Consider the following 7,194-nt stretch of genomic DNA (forward strand, 5'->3'; position numbering starts at 1 on the left):
CACAGCAAGTTTGAATATTTCCACAGGTTCAGAAAACAACGAAAATTCCAAAATTTTGAATTTTATATTATTAAATTTCTTGAGATTTCTTATTTTTAGGATAATTTCCAAAATTTCAAAACCTATCGAAATCCGGGAGATTCTAGGAATTTTGGTAAAATGAGAATATTTTGAAATGTACAAAGTTATTGAGATTTTAGAAATCTTTATATTTTCCACAATTTTGAGAATTTAATTTATCCTAAAATCTATCATAAATGTAAAAATGCGAAACTTCACAAATTGTCGAAAAATTCTTATGTTCATGGTACTTGTGAGTAAAAAATAGAAAATTCTTAGATTCAAAACTATTAATTAACATTTTTGGAAAATTCCAAAATTGTTCCACTTTTCTGAACTTTTCCAAAATCTTGTATTGATATAACAAAGTTTGAGAATTTTAAATTTTTTGAAAATTTTGAAAACATGAACGTCCGAAAATGTTTTGAATCTTCAAGAATGACGAAAATTTTTTAATTTTTCAAAACCGACGAAATATGAAAATGTTTTCAACATTCGAAAATTTTTATTTTCGTTTGATCAATTTTGTATATCGACGCTTTTACTTAGAAAAAATTGTTTAGAATTCCTACAATTCTCAAAATTTATGAAAAATAAAAAATTTCTAGAAATCTAGTATTCATCATTATATTGAATTATTGGGATTTACTAAAATTTCTCAAATTCACAAAGTTTCGAAAGTTTAGACAATTTTGGAAAATTTTAAATTGCGGTGATTTTTAAATTTATATACACGATATATGTTGAACAATTTTGCTCATGGAGGAAACTATGTAACACCCTTGAGAAACAAATTCTAAGGTAATTTAAGCAACTTGAAGCTTGCGATTTATTAATTGAGATTGCATGAGCTACAACTCTGCATACTAAATTTTTTCTAAAAACTGTCATTCAAAATTTTGATGAAAATTTGTATAATTTTTTTAAAGTTTTGCAAAAAGTTTGAAAATTTCATTTATATGGTTTTTGTTAAATTATGACCAGTATTTTCGTGAAAAATTAACGAAAAATTAAAAACCTTGCGAATATTGTAAAACAATCACTGTACCAATAACTATTTTGACTATTACAACGTTTATACGCACGTATTATTTGCAAATAATAATTTGCAAAATAGTAAAATTTGCCGTATAAACGCTGAGTTAATTTTTTATTTGCAAATAACTAAATCACGCAAATAAGTATTGATTAGTAATACTATTTGCAAATAAGCGCAAGACGCCGCCATTCTTAGGTTTATTTTCTTTTTCAATGGTCATCTTATTGCCTTTTTATAATCCAGACGTTGCCATTTTTAACTTTATTTTCCTTTTCGATGGTCATATTATTGCCTTTTTATAATCAGGCAATAATAAAAACGAATTTTTCACCATCGAATAAACAGTGAGTCAGGTATTTGCAAATTATTTTTATTTGCAAATAGCTTACGTATAAACGTAGTAAATGTTTGTAATTATATATATGCATAAACATGTACGTATATAGAGCCTTAATAAGTTATATTACGCTCATAAATTCGTGCATTTCAACATTTCACTTAACATTACTTCTAAAAATACTTGTACAAGTGCTATGTAAAAATATTGGTCATCTAGAGGCGAGCGCCCGCTTGTTGGTGTCACCATAATATTGTTATAACTTTAGAACTACTTGTTGTCTAAACTTGAAACTTTCCCAAAAATGTCAATATATATTTGTCTTTAATGCTGCATTAAAACAAAGCAAACATTCTAAACTTCATAACAAAACTTTTGCATTGTAAAAACTACCTCCTTAATTTTTATATACAAATTTTTATATAAAAATGTTAAAATATCCGCCATTGCGTTTTAAATAAGTATTTAGAAGTGCAGTTAGACTCATCTTCTTTAGAATAGAATCTAGTTTATTGTGTACAAATTTCTGAGATATAGCGAGTTTAAATGAACATTTTGCAAAAATTGGCCGCTGTGAAAAATCAAGTTTTGTGGCTTTTTCGACATTAAGGCGTGAAAGAAAAAAATCGCCCTGGGACGATATGCGCAGAGAGAGGCAATTTTTATTTCGCGCATTGCGCGACCTTCTATGTATCTTCTTCTTCTTCATTTTTGGCGCAGTAACCCCCTTAGCGATTTTGGCCGAGTTCAGCAAAGCACGCCAGTCGTTTCTCTTCTGTGCCAACTGACGCCAATTGAAAACGCCAGGTGAAGCCAAGTCCATCTCCACCTGATCTTTCCATCGCAGTGAGGGCCAGGGAGGCCTCTGCTACCACCAGCGGGTTCCGAGTTGAATACTTTCAGAGCTGGAGCGTCGGTGTCCATTCGAACGACATGGCCAAGCCAGCGGTGCCGCTGTATTTTAATTCGCTCATCATTATACAGCTCATCGTTCCATCGTCTGCGGTACTCGCCATCGCCAACGCGTAAAGGCCCGTAAATCTTCCGCAAAATCTTTCTCTCGAACACCCCAAGAGCCGCCTCATCGGACGTTGTCATTGTCCATGCTTCTGCGCCATATACCATCACGGGCATGATGAGTGACTTATAGAGCGTAGTTTTCGTACGTCGAGAGAGGACTTTACTCCTTAATTGCCTACTCAGTCCAAAGTAGCACTTGTTGGCAAGAGTGATTCTGCGTTGGATTTCAATGGTGACATTATTATCGGATACCAGACCCATTCGCTTTGCTTCCTTATCCAACCTGGAAAATGCAGAACAGACTTCGCGGTTTTTGTTACCGATGATGTCGATGTCATAGGCATAAGCCAGCAAATGCACGCCCTTGTAGTAAATTGTTTCTGAGCGGTTCAGTTCTGCAGCTCTTACTATCTTTTCCAACATTAGATTAAAGAAGTCACATGAAAGGGAGTCGCCCTGTCTGAAACTCCGTTTGGTGACGAACGACTCGGAGAGGTCTTTCCCAATTCTGACAGAGCTGGTGCTATTGCTCCACGTCATTTTGCACAGCCGTATGAATTTTGAGGCGATGCCAAATTCAGACATAGCGGCGTATAGGCAACTCCTTTAAGTGCTGTCAAAAGTGGCTTTAAAGTCGACAAATAGGTGGTGAGTGTCGATCCTTTTCTCGCGGGTCTTTTCCAAGATTTTGCGTATTGTGAATACCTGGCCTATGGTGGATTTTCCAGGTCTAAAGCCAAATTGATAAGGCCCAATCAGTTCATTGACGGTGGGCTTCAGTCTTGCACACAATACGCTCGATAAGGCCTTGTAACCTATGCTTAGAAGGCTGATCCCGCGATAGTTGGTGCGAATGGCGGGGTCACCTTTCTTGTGGATTGGGCAGAGTACACTTAATTCCAGTCGTCAGGCATGCGTTCATCTGACCATATTCCATATAACTCCTCGCCGCCGTACTTGAATAGCTCGGCGGGCAGGCTGTCAGCTCCAGCAGCTTTGTTGTTTTTCAGCCGCGTTATTGTTATTCGTACCTCGTCACAGTCAGGCGGTGGAACGTCGACTCCGTCATCATCGACTGCGGGCTTGGGATCTTCTTCTCCACAACTTTCCATGCTGCTACCATTTAGTAGGGTGGAAAAGTGTTCCCTCCATAATTTAAGTACGCTCCGGGCGTCGGTTACTAGGTCGCCAATGTTGTTCTTACAGGAGTACGCCCTGGTCTTGAAACCTTCCGTAAGTCGCCTAACTCTCTGGTAAAATTTTCGGGCATTCTTCCTGTCGGCCAGCATTTCAAGCTCTTCGCACTCACGTATTTCGGTCTCTCTCTTCTTATTGCGGCAAATACCCTTCCCTCTTAAGATCGCTATAGCGGTCCAACATAGAGTGCGTTGCGCCCGATCGCAGCGTAGCCCTGTAGGCTGCATCTTTTTTCTCTGCTGCTTCCTGACACTCCTAATCGTACCAGTTGTTCTTTTGGGCTCGCTGAAATCCGACTACTTCTTCGGCGGCGGTACTTAATGAGCGGGAAATGTGGTTCCACTGCTCGCATGTGTCGGTTTGTTGAAGAGCGCTCTCTGAGAGCAGGAGTGCTGTCTGTTGTGATTGCAGCTTTTCGACGTTAAGCTTTCCTTGCATATTTGGGCGCACATTTTTTGCTGCAGAGAGGCGGGTGGGAAGATAGTGGTCCGAGTCGATGTTTGGGCCTCGGAGCGTGCGTACGTCTAAAACACTGGAAGCGTGCCTTCCGTCCATGACAACATGATCGATTTGGTTTCTCGTTTTTCGATCCGGAGACAACCACGTAGCTTGATGGATCTTGTTATGCCTGAACGTAGTACTGCATACTACCATGTGTCGGGCCCCTGCGATGTCGATCACCCTCAATCCATTATTGGACGTTTCGTCGTGAAGGCTGAATTTTCCGACGGTGGTTCCAAAGATCCCTTTCTTGCCCATCCTGGCATTGAAGTCGCCAAGCACGATTTTGATATCATGACGGGGGCAGCGCACATAGAAGAGATTCTTGGATGCCTCATCCTTCTCTTCCGTTGGGGCATGGGCGCGGATGAGCGAGAAGTTGAAGAATCTCGCTTTGATGCGGATTGTGGCTAGACGCTCGTCCACCGGGGTGAACGACTGTACTCGGCGACGAAGTCTCTCTCCCACCACAAATCCAACTCCAAATCTCTCCTTTACATGGTAGCTGTAGTAGACGTCGCAAGGCCCCAGACATTGCTTGCCTTGCCCCGTCCAACGCATTTCTTGGATGGCGGTGATGTCAGCTTTTGTCCTTACGAGGACATCAACCAACCGGGCAGAGGCACCTTCCCGATTAAGGGTCCGGACATTCCATGTGCAGGCCCTCAAATCGTAGTCCTTTAAATGTTTGCCGTGGTCGTCATCATAAGAGGGGGGGGGTCTCCACCGAGGATTTGCCTTGCTTCTTCAATGGAAGTGGTTTTTACGTGGCGGGTCCCAAACCCAGCGCGCACAACCCATTGCTGGGACGGGGGTGTATCTGCTATGTATAGATCTTGCTTTTATCCCCTATTTTTGAAAAGTTGTGAAAATAATTTTGATTTACACGAGGCACGAGGAAGGTAAAAACCTTTGGGATTATTGTTATTAATTAACGTGTGATTCTAAATTTAATAACGTTTCACTCGATATATCGTCTAGTGAATAACAATTAACGCATTGCCTAGATATTACCAAATAAAGTTCAATTTTCCAAATTCATAAACTTTGAATCAATTGCGCGGGCTAAAGACATTATTTAAATTAATATTTCGTGGCCAATTATTATTGGTTTAGACCTAAGACTACATAATATTACTATAACAGCCTAATGTACATATATATAGTTCATAATAAATATGTGTATGCAAATGAGTGGTTTATATAAATTCAACGTCGGAATTTTATTTTCTTCTACGATTTTTCACGTCTTACTCCAAAGGCTTTATTAAAACTATAAACTATACGAATTCCATGCAATTTTTTTCGGGTTTTCGCAATTTTGAGGGCATAGAAATCAAGCGGCCCTCAGATTCGGGTTCAGCGGGTCGAACTACATTTCGGTACGTGGATCTGGTTAAAAGCACACACCACCTTTTTTTGTGTGCTATGTATAATCAAATAAAACACCTCTTTGAGGTAAAATTTTCGAGTGACGAAAGCTGAACTAGAAAACACAAAATGTATGATATCAATTTCGTGACGAAACTTGTACGCATTTTATAACTGCCTTTCAAATGTAGGGAAAATTATTTTTATTCATACGAATCGTTGCAAAAGTTCTGTTTTTTTTTTTAATTGTGTTTCTAGCAGTAAACGGAAATTCGCAACGTTCCGAATCAATAAATAAAGATTTTCCGTACGTTTGAAAGGCAGTTAAAAAATGCGTATAATTTTCGTCACGAAATTGATATCATAAATTTTGTGTTTCTAGTTCAGCTTTCGTCACTCGAAAATTTTACCTCAAAGAGGTGTTTTATTTGATATCAATTATTTTGGGGTAGCAAATTTAAAATCGACGAAAATACAAACAATAAACTAAAAGTTTTATTTTTCTCAAATAAATTGCTAAAAATATTCTCTAAATCTAAATTATGTATTCAAATCGATGTGTCCATTGAAACACATAATTTTTCGAATACGGAATAAAGCGAAAAAGGATGATCAAGGATATGATGATATCAAGGATGATATGTATTCGAAAAAATTAAAACTAAACAAAAATATGAGAAATGATAAAAACTTATCAACTTGGTACCAACTTTGGATACAATAAACAACTGTATTCGTCTGATTGCCTCGTAGTTTAATTATTGTTAAGATGTCTACTGTTAAGATTTTTTTGGGAACTTAATATATAAGGTATCGGTTGAAAGGTATTGGCCTATAGAATAACACTAAATATGTTGGGTGTGCCAACATGCCCCCTTAGACCGGAAAAAGCAAAAAAACTTTTTTTGTTTCGCAACACTTTAGCCTAATTTTTAAGAATCCGGTTAATCGTTTACGAAGCTCAAAGGTAACGGCAAGGACCTGTGGATCAATATCGAGTCACAATCCCTGCAGATCTTGTGTCGCAAAGCCGGTCAGATAAGATATGGCATTGGTCACCTTAGGGTGATCATCCCCGACGCAGAAGGTGAATCCGAAAAGCCTGAAGGTGGTGCAGATTAATCTGAATCACTACAGGGCAGCATCGGAGGAGCTGATGCTCATCATGGGTGAAGAAGATGTGGATTTGGCCTAATTCAAGAACCCTGGCTAGTGGCGGGGAGTGTCACGGGTCTATCGACTAGCGGTTTCTTGATTCTCACCCCAATGGCTGAAGGTAAAATTAGAAGCTGTATTCTAGCTAAGAAAAGCACTAATATTCTCTTGCTCCACCAATTCAGCGATGCGGACATGACAGTGGCAATGTGGGAGCAGAGGGGAGCACCCAACATCATCCCCCCATCTTCCTACATGCCATATGATGTACCCTATCCACCGACGGCATCCTTCAGAAAACTCACCGTTTGGGCAGAGCAACGAGGGATAAGTATGTTGGCTGGCTGTGACGCTAATGCACACCACACGGCCTGGAATAGCTCTAACATCAACGATAGAGGTGAGTCACTATTTAGTTACTTATTATCCACAAAATTGACCATTTGTAATAAGGGTAATCACCCCACTTTCATTATTTTCAAAATGTTGATAGTTTGTTTGTATAAGTGAAAAC

This window comes from Rhagoletis pomonella, unplaced genomic scaffold (genome assembly GCF_013731165.1).
Source record: "Rhagoletis pomonella isolate Grant_MI unplaced genomic scaffold, Rhpom_1.0 Rhpom_scaffold_00251, whole genome shotgun sequence".
NCBI classification, from domain to species: Eukaryota; Metazoa; Arthropoda; class Insecta; order Diptera; family Tephritidae; genus Rhagoletis; species Rhagoletis pomonella.